The following is a 15103-nucleotide window of genomic DNA, read 5'->3' on the forward strand; positions in this document are numbered from 1 at the left end:
CACCTGATTTCTGTATTAAGTTTGAGGGTGGTTGGGCATTGTGTTGGGTAATTGCCAGCTCTGAATGTCACCATAGGTGACAGGCTGGCTCTGATCTCAGACAACGGGGAAAAGCCAGCTCCCCTGATACTCAGGCAGCCCTAGGTGTGAGTGAAAACATGCAGGGCTGTGAAAGAGAGATGACTGGATTCTGGTCCCATTAATGTCCAGCCCCACCCCATCTTGTATACAAGAGTAGGATCTATGTTTCTGACCCCCAAGTCACAAGACTGGGCTGGCAGAAAAGTCACCTGTTTTAACAACACAATTCTTCCCAGGCAGTAAGCATCAAACACCAGGCAGAAGAGAAGGAGAGAGAGAGTGTCTGGTATTATATATAGGAAACAGCCAGGTTGGCCTTGGAGCCCACATCATCACATCCACAGGATACAGAGGATTCATATCCTCATCAATTTCTCCATCTTCCGTGGGGAAATGGAGACATTCTCAGCAATTAGCAGGACAGGCCAGCTCTTAAGGCAGTAGCCAGTCTGTGGCAAGTCAAGTGGAGTACAATCCTAGAGAGGAGATCTGTGTGCTCGGCATAAGACTAGGTGGCTTACACACATTAGGTAACTCGATTTCTTGGAATCCTTACAGTAATTCAATTTACAGAGAAATACATGGAGATTCTGAGAAGTTCAGTGACAGTCAAGGTCACACAATTATAGAGATGGTATTCAAACTCAGGTCTCTCAAACTCAACAGTATCTGGGTCATGTAAGAAACCAAAGACAGACTGTGACACTTAGCTCTTGCCTGGGCTCAAGACTAAAGAGACATACCTGGAGTGAGGTAGCAAGGAGCCAGGCAGGAGGAAATCTGGCCTGACAGATACATGCTAGGGAGGACACAGCCCAAGCTCCTGCACATCCCCTGGGGCCTATTTCATTCTGACACCATAGCACAGTGGGGAGAGAACAAATCTCAACTCCCCTCATCTTCTATGATACCTTCTGCAATATAATACAAGATGGGGTCCTCCTTGGCTCAGATACCCCGCCCCCCCTCTGCTGCTCAAGTGAGCCCTCTGAACATGGCCTCCAGTACACACAGCAAACTAAGACCAGGAAGCAAGGTCTGATAACCACTCACTACATGCTTCAGAAAACTGAAGCATTCATGAAAATCCCTCAAGGGCATGGTCTCTACTCATCTTTGAGTGTTCTACTCATCTTTGGGTGTTCCAAATCAATGTCAAAGGGAAAAAGTCACAGCTCAATTCTTTGATGACCTTCTCAGAGAGGAGACCAGTTGGTTTTTCCTTTCTTTTTAAATTATCTTTGTCTAGTTATCGCTTTTGAGCAGATATGTTTGAGACAGAGTCCCAGAAGGGATGCAATATCTACCTCACACCATATCTGTGAATCCCAATACCTAGGACTACCTTGGGGCTCTCATCCTAGCACTTGGATTCACAGCCCAGGTTTGGGTTGGGGAGACACTGTAAGCCGTAACCATCATCACAGAATTGCAGGGAACACCAAAAATTAAGCAATGGAGTCCTCTAGGCTCATATCCTACACATGCACAGCTAAGGACAGGGGTTCCTGCAGATGCCATGGCTGAGATCCACCTCAAGCTTCCCAAGCTCATTCTCTCAGAGAATTTAAACTTGCTCTTTCCTCTCCCTGGACCATTCTTTCCAGATCCTAGCTCAACTGACTGCTTCTGTTCAGATTATAATACAAACATCACCACTTCAGAGGAACGTTCCCTGAGCAATTGAAGCACAAGACCCTCACTCACCGTCACATCATTAAGCTTCAATGTTCCTTCTTAGCACAGTGACCTTCTAAATTATCCCATTTGTTTTGTACATATACCCTGTCTTTCCTCAGAGAACATCAATTGTATGAAAGAAGAGATCCCATCTCTTTCATTCGTGACTGCCTCACCAGGGCCAACAATGCCTGCCCAAATTGATAGTAAATTCATGGGGAATGAATTCAGGGTGGCCTGAGAGTCACTGATGGTGTGGAAATTCGACTTCTTCCTTTGGTCATAGGAGTGGAGATGAGGGCTAGATCAGCAGAAGGTTCAGGGCTCATCTTCACACAAAGGTGGGTGTGCAACAGGTGGCGTGGCCCTGGCATCAGTGGATAAGCCTGGGACCAGAGGTCTAAAAACAGGTAAGGCCATGAGTGAAGCTCTTACCAGAGTCCACACGTGGAAAACACTACATTCCTGGGGCAGATGAAGGTGGTTGTCTTAGTCCACTCAGGCTGCTGTAACAAAATACCATAGACCAGAGGCTTGGGGAACAGAAATTTCTTTCATGCTTCTGGATGCTTGAAGTCTGGGCCAGGCTCCGGCGAGAACTCTCTTCCTGGCTGGTAGAAGGCCACCTTCTCGCTTTCTGTTCATATTGCTGTGTGTTCACACAGCCTTTCGTCAGTGCATGCACATGGGAGAGCAAGCTCTGGCCTCTCTTCCCTGGGGGATCAAAGCCCTACCCTTATGACCTCATTCAATCCTAATTACTTCTGTGAAGGCCTTATCTCCAAACACTAGTCACAGTGGAAGTTAATGCTTCAATATACAAATTTGAGGAGACATAGTCCGTAAGAGTGGTTTTGATTATCTGGTTATGATATCCTGCATATGCTTCTCCAGCACTGACTCCCAGCTAAACTGACCCTATCAGGGAAAGGTGAGGCCCAACGCCCCCCGCCCCAGAGGCAGCTGTCACCACCATGTGTGCTGGGTGACACCGAGACAGAGGCAACCACTAAAATCCCAAACGTATGCACTGGGCCTCCTGACCTAGATTTACTGCAGTTGCCCATCATGTGTCTAACATCAGTGTCCACACGCAGTGCATTCTTTACTAAGGATGAGGACTGCTAAGACTCCAGCTGGCGGTACTGGACGGGCTCTAGCAAGCCTTCACCCAGAACACTGACCTGCTGGCACTGCTGGAGTCTGGTTTGCTTGCAACAGGAGCAGGGCAGGGCCATGAGCCACAGAGAATGGTAGAAGTCCAGGGAAGTCTTGGCTTCTCCAGTCACGTTCACTTATGGCAGCAGCAAATCAGTGATAGGGAAGACTTTGGGACCCTCCAAAACTGCCCCACAGAAATGGCACCTCCTCGGGCATTTCCTGACAGAAGCCGTAGGTGATGCGGGCAAGAGAAGCAGTGCCCCTTACCCGGAAGTGCCAGTCTGCATTCTTCTGCCCAAGCCAGTTCCTTGGCACCAGTGCTGGGATGGCAAGACTACCATTGTGCAAAGTCACTTTGAGTGAGCCAACAGAGATCCCCTTTCTTACATCTGAAGACCCTTAAGCTGCCCAAAATGGGATCCATGGAATCCAGAGAGAAAGGGAATTTCTCAGCCATAGCCCTATTTTCCTGTGGACAAAAGGTGCTGTAGCCACACTCTGAGGAGTCAATTTCCTGTAGGCCCTGGCACATCACCTCCAGAAAGGGTGGAAAAACCAGATGATGATAATATCAACATCCTCCTCCTCCTCCTGTGCCCCTCATCTTTTTGACCTGATAGTTAAGACCAGGGACTCTTGATTATGTGGGCTCAATGTCAGCTCTAACATTACAGTCAGATGAACTGTAAAAAGTACATAACTGCCTCAAGCTTCCTCATCCTAAAATGGGACTGGTAATGGAGCCTAACTCACAGGCTTGTTGGAAGGTTAAAGGAGTTAACACATGTAAAGTCTGACAAAAGTACTCAATAATATGGAATATTACTCACCAATCAAAAAGAATGAAATCTTGCCATCTACAACAATGTGGATGGAACTAGATTATATTATGCTAAGCAAAGTCACAGAAATAAGATTTCACTTATGGAATTTAAGAAACAAAACAGATGAACGCAGGGGAAGGGGAGGAAAAATATGATTAAAAAAGAGGAGGAGGCACGCCATAGAAGACTCATAGAGAACTGAGGGTTGTTGGAGGAGAGGTTGGGGGTGATGGGCATTGAGGACACTGGGAAGAGAACTGGCTGTTATTTTAAGTCATCAATCACTAAATTCTACTCCTAAGATTATTACACTGTATGTTCACTAACTTGGGATTTAAATAAAAATTTAAAAAAAGAATCAACAGGTTTAGGACTAGGTACTATACTAGGGACCGTGTAAAAATTATCTTGTTCTCAACCAATAGCTAAATGAAAATAAATAAAATAAGGGTATATTATTTATATAGGTGTGTGTGTGTGTATTTATCGATTGAGAAGTAGAAAATGGCCCTCAAAGGTATTAAGATCACCCAAATTTACTCAAGTAGGAAAGCAAGGCTTTAAGCTTCTATTTGACTCCTAGGATGGAATTCACCACAACAGAAAAGAAATGGATACTTTCTTCATGGCTTGGACAGCAGCTTGGTGCCCCAAAACAGGTTCTCTCCCCCAGGTCATGGCCCCTAATGCTCAGTGCATGAACACAGGGGCTCTGCAGGAATGGGAGGGCCCCAAAGCCTGGTCCTTGAGCATAAAGCACATCTGGAAATGACAGGTACCATGCTAGCCATGCTGATACAAGCCGTAGCCACACTCTGAGGAAACAATTTTCTGCAGGCCTTAGCACATCACAATGACAGAGAAGCAGCACACAGAGCAAACACGTAAGACCCCCCCTTCCCTTGAACCTCTAGTATCTGCACCAACACTCTGGTAGTAGGCCCTCTGCCTGCTCTTAACCTTGTCTTCTAAGTAGCTGGAGTAAAGCTGGAAATTCAGGAAGCTGAGACAGGAGGAATGATCTGGAGATGAAGTTGGCTCAGAGGCCACTGTGCTAGTCAGAGTAGACTTAGTGCTTTGACCAATAGCCCCCAACCCTCAGTAGCCCAATACAACAAGGGTTCACTTCTTCCATCACAGACCACACTGTGTCAGCAGGGAAGAGGAGTGAGCAAGAGTCTCCCTGCTGCGTGCAGCCCTCCAGGGACCCAGGATCTTTCCATGTATTGGTTCCTCACCCTCCTAGATGCCTCAGAGCCTCCAAGGCTATGGAATTCTACACTGGATCTTCTGCCTCCAGCTGGCCAACAAGGCCAAAGAGAGCCACAAGACAGTACTTACCCCACAGAAAAAATTTTAGATGCCAGGCCATAAAATGGCACACAGCACTTCCACCCACATTCCACTTGCCAAAACTCTAACCTAACCACAAGGGGGTACTAAGAAATGTATTCAAGCTATCATCGGTGGGGGGGGGGGGCAGGCAGGGAGGAAAGAAGGAAATGGAGTTTGTTGAAAACCTAAAATCCCCTGTTGCAGTTGCCATTTCTTTAAAAATCCGCTGGGTATAATTCAAAGGCTGGCAGGGACTAACTTGTCCAACATGAATTCCCCTTGGCACAGTCCAAACTGCCCAACCACTTAGAGGTCTGACACAGAGACTGGCAAATCATTCAATGTCCTACTCAGCTCCTCCAGATCCCGGGTTCAGGATGGGAATGCCGATAACCTGCATGTGGGTTCCCACTACACATGCAAGGCATTTGGATGTCAGTCCAACCACACTCAGGCACTCTGCGAAGTGGGGTTCACCTAAGAGACCCTGCTGTCACATGCCCTCCCTTTTCCAGGCACACTCCAGTAAGTCCTTGGACACACACTGGACTTTCTCAGCTCCCTCAGGAGGTTGTGAACCCTTCAGGTGAACAGCCGACTCACCTGAGGGCTGTAGAGCCAACAAGAGATGGACAACCTCCAAAGTGCTGCCATTTTCCTGGGGCAAATGCAGCAGCCAGCAGGGTGACCACACACCCACTATTCACCCTGTGATTCTGCAAGCATTTGTTGAACACCAGTTATGTGCCCGGCACATGAGTAGGCCACATGCTCCAAATAAAAGACAATTAGAAGAAAGCTCCTGCCCTAATAGAACTTCCCATCTTTTGGGAAGGGTGGGGGAGTGTAACACAATTTAAGCACATACAACTCAACGGGACACCTGCTGTCATGGGGGAGGCAGAGTATATCCACAGAGCTCAAAGACGGTACCAAAGCTAGGCCTCAGGGACCAAAGGCAGCTTTCCTACTAAACTAGTGTGTGAGCTAAGACCCATAGCATGAGAAATAGCTTCTCCTCCGAGATGGAGAGAGGCAGATCAGACAGTGCACAGGGCATACATAAAGGTGGGGAACACCGAGTCATTCCATGAGGCTAGAATAAAGAGTCTGAAAGGAAAAAGAAATGAGGTAAGCCCAGAAAACACAGAGATATACGTCCACCCCAGGCATTTTGGTATTACCCAAAAACCTAAGGGGCAGGCTCCGAACGAACTGAAGGAAAGAAACATGGCCAGATTTGTGTCGTAGAAAAGTCACCCTCTAGCTGACACCTGGGGATCAAGGAGTGTGTGTGAGGCCGAAGGCAGAATAGCAGCACAGAGGCAGGCCACACAGCAGTGCCAGGGGCCAGGGAGTAGGGCTGAGGCAGGGCAGCAGGTGCTGGGGGGCCCAAAGGCACCAGAGCTGCTGCAGCACCAGCAGACTGAGCTGGCCCCAGATTCTCGGAGAGTGCATCCAGCACAACCAGAAGCTATGCATGCACTGTCTCAGCAGCCACAGTGTTCTCTTACCCCTGGGGAAACCCTGAGGGTGGCAGCGCCACCCCTGGGGAAGGAGAAGGGGAAGGATCACATCCTGAGTATCAGCAGGCCTCAGTGTTGGGGTGTGGGGGTGGGTCATGAGGCTGTACAAAGCATACCTGGGGATGTGAGAGCAAACAGGACACCAGCCTTGTTTTCTAGACGGAGCTCCACAGGAGGACAGCCTCATAGGGAAACAGGCTATGCCCCTGCCCAGCTCACTGGGTACCATTCCCACCACTGCTGTGGGGACTCCTGTGTGCAACAGGTGAGGAAAGGGATACAGCAGTTAAACAGAAAAAGGGTGGGCATGCCACGTGAGCTTGGGGAAGAGGTGCTGAGTGGGTCAATGAGAGGACTGGAAGGTCTCTGCAGGCCTCTGTGATGGCATCTGACAGCCCCTCCCCCAGGCTTCCTGCCCTTACACTTAGGTGTGGCTCTGAGGAACTCCCAAGGGGCCCACGAGGGTAAGGCTTTGGATTGACTTTAGTGATCACAAGCAGGCAGCACAGGAAGCTGTTCTACAGGCGGGTTGGCATCTTGGAGGGGCATGGGCAATGCAGGCAAGGGCCCTGTGAACAGGGATTTGGGGACGGAGGCAAGTGTCTTTGTATCTCCAGGCTGGCTCCCTTTCTCTGGTTCCATCTTGCTGCTTTGATTCCACCTCTAAGGGAGACATTCCTACAGCTCATTTTCTTCCTCAACTAAGTCATATCAAATGAGTTCATCTACCCTCTCTGAAGGCTTCCCTGATTCCAGGACAGTTCGGGTGACAAGGGCCTCTCCAAGGTGTGTGCCTATTTCCATCATTTTCTTCTCAGAAGGTGGTGACTCACATCCCGATCCCACCACGTTGTGTCTGGCACAATGACCGTCACCCAGAAAACTTTTCATAAATGATTATGATTAATTTGTGAAATTTTTCCACGTGTGCCAAATTCCTCATTTTCTAAATAGAATATAATTGCATTTTTAGGTCATCTTTCATCCAGTAGTTATTCATGAAATTTATTTCATTTATTATGGACTTTAATTCTATGGTATCCCAGTCAGGAAATATGGCTTGGGCCATCTTATGTTCTTTGGAACATACCAAGATTTCCTTTTTGGTGTATGCTATCATCCGCTTTTGAATGCCTGATTTCTCTCCTAGTCAGCTGGAATACATCTTAGCACAGTTTCTAGGAAGAATAAAAAGTGGCATACTTTCTAAACCATTGCATTTCTGAATCTTTTTATGGATTCACACATGAAAGACAATTTAGCTGAACACAGAATTCTCAGGTCACAACCTTCTTCATTTAAGCCTCTGGAGATGGTGGTTCTGTGCTGGAGGGGAATCTGAGGTGAGCAGAGGTTTCTTCCTTTGTAGGTACCCTGTTCGTCCGTTGAGATGCTTGCAGGTTTGTTTTTTTTTTTTTTTTTTTAACTCCTCTAAAAATTGTGTTATGTTCCCTTATCCTCTGTAGCACCCCTGGTGGCTCCGGAAACACAAAGATACCTCAGAAGAGGTGAAACATCACATAGAGATGTGTTGGGAGACCCACAGCTTGTGGACCAAAGTAAGAATGTGCAGATTATAACCCCCTGAATGGGGCAGCGCGAGCTACCCACACAGGGAGTCAGGAGATAGTTCCCCAGCATCTAAGCTCCCACTTTGGGGGAAGCAAAACCAATAAGCTCGCTTTGATTAAAAACACAGTTTCGATATGCCTGCACAAAGGAAGGAGAGTCACAAGATTTCTTACTTACAGATCCCAAAAATGGTGAGGAGGAGAGAGTGAGCAGGGGACCAAGCACCTATTACTTATGAGGTAGCTGGGGTTGAGGTCACTAAATTTTCACAGGCTTTACTCTGGTTATTTTAAAAGGTATCCCCAGGAAAAGTGAAGTGGGAACTTATAGCAGGCTTCCTGAACTCAACTCCTCATCTGAACATCCAGACTCGGCATGAGCAGGGTTATCATCCAGCAAAATGCCTAGGTAGCAACTCAAAAAAACAAAAGTTGTTTTTCTCCTCACAGTGGGGGGCGGGGCTGATCCAAGCTCTGTGGCTTCTGGGAACTGTTCCACATGGGGACATGAGGGAGGGGGGGCAAATTTCCCACAGTAATTTCCCAAGTTCTACCAAGTACTAGTGATAAGCACAATAACTCAGTCATGCACTCCTGCGCACTCATTTCCCTTCCGTGAGCACAGCTTTATTATAAATCAATAGGATTTCTACAGCAAGGGCAAAAGTCACACATGTGGGACAGAGGAAATAATAAGTTGAACCTTGAAAAGGATTTTCCTAGCTGTGTGATATTTTCTCCTCTGGGCTCTTGTCTCAATGACAGATGCCGCTGTTCACATCTACTCCCTGCTTCCCTCTGAGTGCTACCTCTGTCTTTGCCTGAATCCAGCACATTCTATGTCTCATAACTGAAGTGTTGATTCCCTGAGTCATTCCCCCCACACCCTGAGTAACTCTTCTACTAAAAGGCCATGTGACTGTACTCCAGGAATTAGAAAACGTATTCCAAGCAAACTAGAAGAGAAAATGGCACAATGCTGGTGGAGGTGGTCCAGCTACAAGTGGAATTAGCCTCAAGATGCTGGCCAATAGAATCCCAATACAAGTACTGGTATATGAGAGCAAGCAGGACATCTGCCTCATTTTCCAGAAAGAGCCTCACAGGGCAGGAGGACATATCTGCCCATCCCCAAGGGGTACCATTCCCACTGCTGTTCTGTGATGCTCCACAGTGTGCTCCCACAAGAAAATGTATGGAAGCCCCTTTTAGAGGAAGTTCCCAGCCCAAAATGGTGAGTTAGATCAGACCTGAAATTGTTACATGGCATACCTAGTTGGAGAGGCAAGGATGAAAACCTTAAGCTTTATTATAGACTGTGTCCCCCTAAAATTCATATGTTGAGATCTAATCCCCAATGTGATGGTGTTTGGAGGCAGGGCCCTTGAGAGGTTATCAAATCAAGGGCAGGGCCTCCCATGATGTGACTGGTGCCTCTTATAAGGAAATTTAGAGCCCAGTGTGTTCTGCCCTTTACCACATGAGGACACAAGATGACAGCCGTATATGAAGTAGGAAGTGGGCCTTCACCACACACAGAATCTACCAGTGACTTGATCTTGGACTTCCCAGCCTCCAAATTGTGAGAAATAAATGTGCTGTTTAAGCCACCCCATCTATGGTGGTTTGTTATTTTGTTGTTGTTTTTAACATTTATTCTTGAGAGAAAAACGTGACCAGGGGAGGGGCAGAAAGAGAGGGAGAAAGGATCCGAAGCAGGCTCCACACTGTCAGTGCAGACCCCAATGAGGACTCAAACTCATGAACCTGAGCCAAAACTGGACTCCGCTTAACTGGGTGAGCCACCCAGATGCCCCTATGGTGTTTTTCTTAGAGCAACCCAAACCCAAGGCAATATCTCTTCTGTATTATCCTACCACCTATTTGTGACCAAAAAGCACTGCTCTGACATACTAGTACAGGGAAGTATGCTCCAAAAATTCGTCTATTCCCACATGTACCCAGAAATGCTAGGCCTAACAGATATTCATCAGAAAAATATTCCCATCAAATATTATTTGACCCCAAAGAACCCTTTTAAAGTAATACTCATTAACATCACAGACTCCAAAACACCCTTGGAAGAATACTGTGCTAAGAAAACCTTCCAGATCAAAGGATTTGACACACTACCTCCTTGCCACATGCCCTCAGCATGGTCCCAGCCGGAAATTAACAAAAAAAGAAGCAGAGTGAAACCTGTTTATTGAATTAGCTAGACTCAGTAGGGGGCCTTCTCATTGGGTCTCCTCTTAACCTGCTCAGCCAAATCGAACATGTCTGTCCCTGAATGAAATCCCTGGCAGGTCCCAGAGCTTTCTCAGTCATTCTCAGATACTAACAAGTAGTCTCATGTTCCAGAGCAAAAACAAAAAACAAAAACAAAAAACTATCAGCTTGAATACCATAACTTCCATCTCTTATCCAACTTAAAACTTCTCTCCCCAAACCATAACAGGTGATGGTTTCTCTGGACAGGACAAAGAGCCTATAATAGGAAGAGGAGGAAAATTAGTCTTTTTCTCATGCATCGCCCCAGGCTCTATCATCCTTCCCCCATGCACTGTATTGCTCCTGGCTGCTCTGACATTAGGGAAGGGAGAAGAGCCATGGGAAAAGAATATCAAAGTATCTGATATGCCTGGTGCTATTCCCAGTCCTCTCTGGGTTTTTTAAAGCCCTTTATCATAGTAGATAGTCAAAAACTGACTCTTTTGCCCTATTAGAGCTCTTGTGGGTTTTCTTCCAAGGCCCTATATGGCAGGGACATCCTGCCTGCACTCCCTAGCACGGATATTGCCTTTTCTAGCTAATAAATAGAACCATGCCCTGGCATCCGGCAGTCCATCAGAGAGGGGTCATTTCACCCCTCCAGGCCAGCCTCTTGGGTAAAGAACCTTTCAAGGTGCCTGAAGTCTCTTTCCCAAGGAACCCATACCTGCTACTCACTCCCACTCCTGTCTCCCTGCCCAGCTGTCAGATCTAACCCCAGGAAGTGTCCCAACTGAAGACCGTTCCAGGTGTGGGTTAAGTCTCCATATCCACGTGCTCAAAAATCCAGGGAACACATTTCATGCTCTTTTTGGGATTCTCCAAAGCTCCTCCTCCCTCTCAACTTGATGGAGGAGAACTTGCATCATTCCCTCATAAGAGTGGGTGATGCCCAGCTCATTGATATCTCTGTGTAGGTTGGGTTCTGGGGGAATAGACTCTGAAATAGAGATTTACACCAAGAGCACAGCCAAGAGCAACTCCAGTAAAAAAGGAAAGGGACAGACTAGAGAGGGAGAAGTTGAACTTCCATACAGTTGCATCAGCCCTCAGCTTATCTCCCAGGAAGCTCTGAAGCTGGATCAGCCTTTCTCAGATGACAGCAAGGGGGTCATGTCTCTGTACCTTATAGCTAGATATAGGCTGCCCCCATGGAGTGGGGCACAAATTTGGGCAAAGGTAACTCCCTCAAAAATTTCCCAGGGAAGGATGCTGCCGAGAGTCATTGGAGCCAGCTCTTCCAGCAGCAGGTGGCCCAAGGGACTCCATCCTGAAGGATGGGACTGGGTGGTACACCACAGCAAAGTGCCTTCATAGGTCCCCACCAAATGTCTAAGACAAGACCTACTTAACATCCTCTCCAGAAATGAATGATTATTTTGTGTCGATTTGTGTTGTGGCTTTCCTCCAGTCAAGAGGAACATTGGGTACTTGTTAAGCCAGTCGGTTAGCAGCAGTGTGATCCCCAGGAGGGACAGCAGTGAGTCCCAACTCCTTCCTGGCTCTGCCCTTCACTGTCTTGGTCCAGCTCACGTCATAGTCTTGTCTTAACTTCCCTACCTATAAATGAAGACAACAAAAACCACCCTGCCTACCTCACTTGACCATGGTGACTGACATACAGATGGAGACATCTGATACACATGACAGGCTTCAGAATCTGCTACAGAAAGACTGGAACCTCTTCAAAGTATTCACATGATATTAATAGATTTGCTGAGCCTTTTCTGCTCAAGCCCCATTAGAGTTTGGTATTCAAGTGTCCTAGGAAATAGCATTCATGAGGGAACATTTATGGAGTCAGTTTTCATCCCAGCAGAAGCCACCAGGTACCATCTTAAAGGATATGGACAGAATATGTAGGGCTATGTGTCAGGGTAGGTCAGATGGCAAAGCCACACCACATAAACCACTGTAGAGGCTGTGTCACAGAGAACTGGGATGATGACCTACTTCTGGCTCTCACAAAGATATGTAAGTTAGCCCCCATGCTGGAATCCACTGCATCTATAAAATGAAAGTTTTGTCTCAGGGCAGGATTTTGAAACTTTTCAGTTAGATTTTTTTTTTCAAACCCTAATAGATGAAAGCATTAAATAAGATTCTCAACGTGTTTAAATACAGGCTAACGATCCCAATCTTCAGATTTTGTTGTCTTCAGAAGCATATTAATGCAATCACTCAGAAAACAGTTCCTATGTGTCAACCATGCTCCAGGAACAGTACTAGGCAGGATGTTCAGTAATGTGTAACAGGCTGGATGGCCAGTACAATCCCTGCCCTCCTGCCATTCATGGTCAATTGGGTGGGCCAATCCATGTGTAATTACACCGCAGAATGATCAGTTCTCAGGAGAATTTTAAGCACATCAGAAATTTTAAATCCATGTTTGGCCTTGTGGGGATGTCATGGTTGATATTTCAGAGAAACTGGGTCTAAAGGATGTGTTACAATGACTAGCTACTGGATGTGAGGGTGATCTAGTCACTCCATTGATTGCCAGTGCTGACTCAGCTGGTCTGGCTGGCTAGGCAGGTGTCCCCTTCCTCCCTCACCACTCCACGTGCATCCTTCCCAAAGCTGCATGCCCAGCTGAAAAGCATGACCTTCCCAGATCGAGAAGGACCATTCTTCAGTCAAGAGTATAGGAGTAACTTTACTCCCCTGCTAGATCCTCAGGGTCCCTTTGTAAAGTTGTAGTTGAGCTTCCAAGACTCCAGACACACTCAAATGAGGCGCTGCATGTGGCAGTCTGCCTGGAGAGATGGAAGAAGAGAGGATGGATGGATGGATGACTGGCTACTGAAGAGAAAAGATTCTTCCTGATAGAAAGCCTTGCTTTTCTAGAGGCCCAAAATAGACACACAGACAGGTGTGGGTATGCTGACTTTTGAAGAACTGAATAAAGATTGCCTGATATAGAAGAAAGAATTAAAGGTAGGAGACCGTACAATTAAGCACTGTATAGACCACAAATGGTCATTCACGCAATACTAAGAAAATTGGGTTTTATCAAAAGTGCCATGAAAAACCGATGGATTTTAAGCAAAGTTTAAGAATCACTAGTCTAGGTGACCTCTCAGAGTACCTCCAACACTAAGGCTTCCAATAAAAGATTTCATTAAGCCCAACCAATAAAGTCTTGTACATTAATTAAGCCGTTCAACAAATATTTGTTCAATGTAATTAAAAGGTGGTTATTTAAATCAAAGACTTAGTGAAACATCTCTGGTGGGGAGTAGATAAAGTAAGTCTATTTCTGGAAAAAAACCTAATTTATACTCTCAAAGGACATCAGCACATCTCCAGTGGGAAAGAAAAGGAAAGGAGAAGACTGAGAAGGATACAGCCAAGGAGAAGAAGAAAGTCACTGCCTAAAAACAATGCAGGTCAAGACTGGGACACTTAGGGGCTGAGAGAAAAAAGAATGAAGAGCCACAAAGCACTCAGGGAGAAAATTAATTTGGATGCTAAATCAGGGCTAAGAAGGTGAGAGCTTCCTATCCCCCACCAGAACCCGTTAGTAGGTGACAGGGATGGTCCCCAAGAACTAGACCAAGAAGTGTGCACCCCTAGGAGAAGCTGGGCAGTGTTTCTCAGGCAGGTATTAAATCTCTGAACAAAAATCTTCCACTTAGAAGACGAGCTATCAGCACCCCAACTTTGATTGACATTGCTCACCTCCATAAAACCCTCTCAGTATTTAGGTCCTTGGAGAGCACTTTCCCACACTGACTCAGGCTTGGCCGTGTGACTTGCAATTGTCCAATGGGACATTATCAGGGTTGATGCAAACAGGGGCCTATCCTCTTAGAATGCCCTCTTGAAACCTAGCTGCCATGTTGTAAGGAAGTCCAAGCTACCTTGTTGGAGAAAAGGGCCACATGGAAAGGCTCTGAAGGATGACACCAGATGGCTACAGGGAAAGAACCTGGGTACCCTTGCTAAGTTCCCAGGTGAATGCAGCCACATGGGTGACCCCAGCCAACACTTCACAGAGCAGGATCACAGCTTCATCAACTCCAGAATCATGAAACATAAGTTGTTGCCATTTTAAGTCACTAAATTTTTTAGTGGTTTGGGCAGAGATTACTGAAACATGGGGAATATACGTAAAACTTCTAGTGTCACAATTCAATAAAAGTTGCAGAAGGAAAATGCAGAGAGAACAAAGGGGATGAAGTAATCAAAAATTTCTCAGGATTGAAAAAACATTACATTCAAACTAAAGATTCTCACCAAGAAGCACACCGAGAACACAATGGCAATGGTTTAGAACACCAAGGATAGACAGAAAATCCCCAAAGGGTTCCACAATTCTTTTACTCAGTAGAACGAAAATCAGAATGGCATTATACTTCTTGTCGGAAACACTGGATACCAAAAAGGTAAATCTTCAAAATTCTGAGGAAAATTATTTTGAACCTAAAATCCTATCTCCAGCCAAATTAATATTCAAGAGGGGGAAATAATATAAACATGTATGGACATACAAGGATTCAAAAATTTACCTCACTGAACACCTTTGAGAGAATGGAGTATATACTAGAAAAATGTTACAAATAAAATTAAATGCAAAAAATAAGGAATCACTAAGACTTGAAGTCTAAGTAACCCTTGATTCCAATTTTTTTAAGCGAGACAATCTCAAAAT

The sequence above is a fragment of the Panthera pardus genome, unplaced genomic scaffold (assembly GCF_024362965.1).
Source record: "Panthera pardus isolate Hobbes unplaced genomic scaffold, ASM2436296v1 HiC_scaffold_22, whole genome shotgun sequence".
NCBI classification, from domain to species: Eukaryota; Metazoa; Chordata; class Mammalia; order Carnivora; family Felidae; genus Panthera; species Panthera pardus.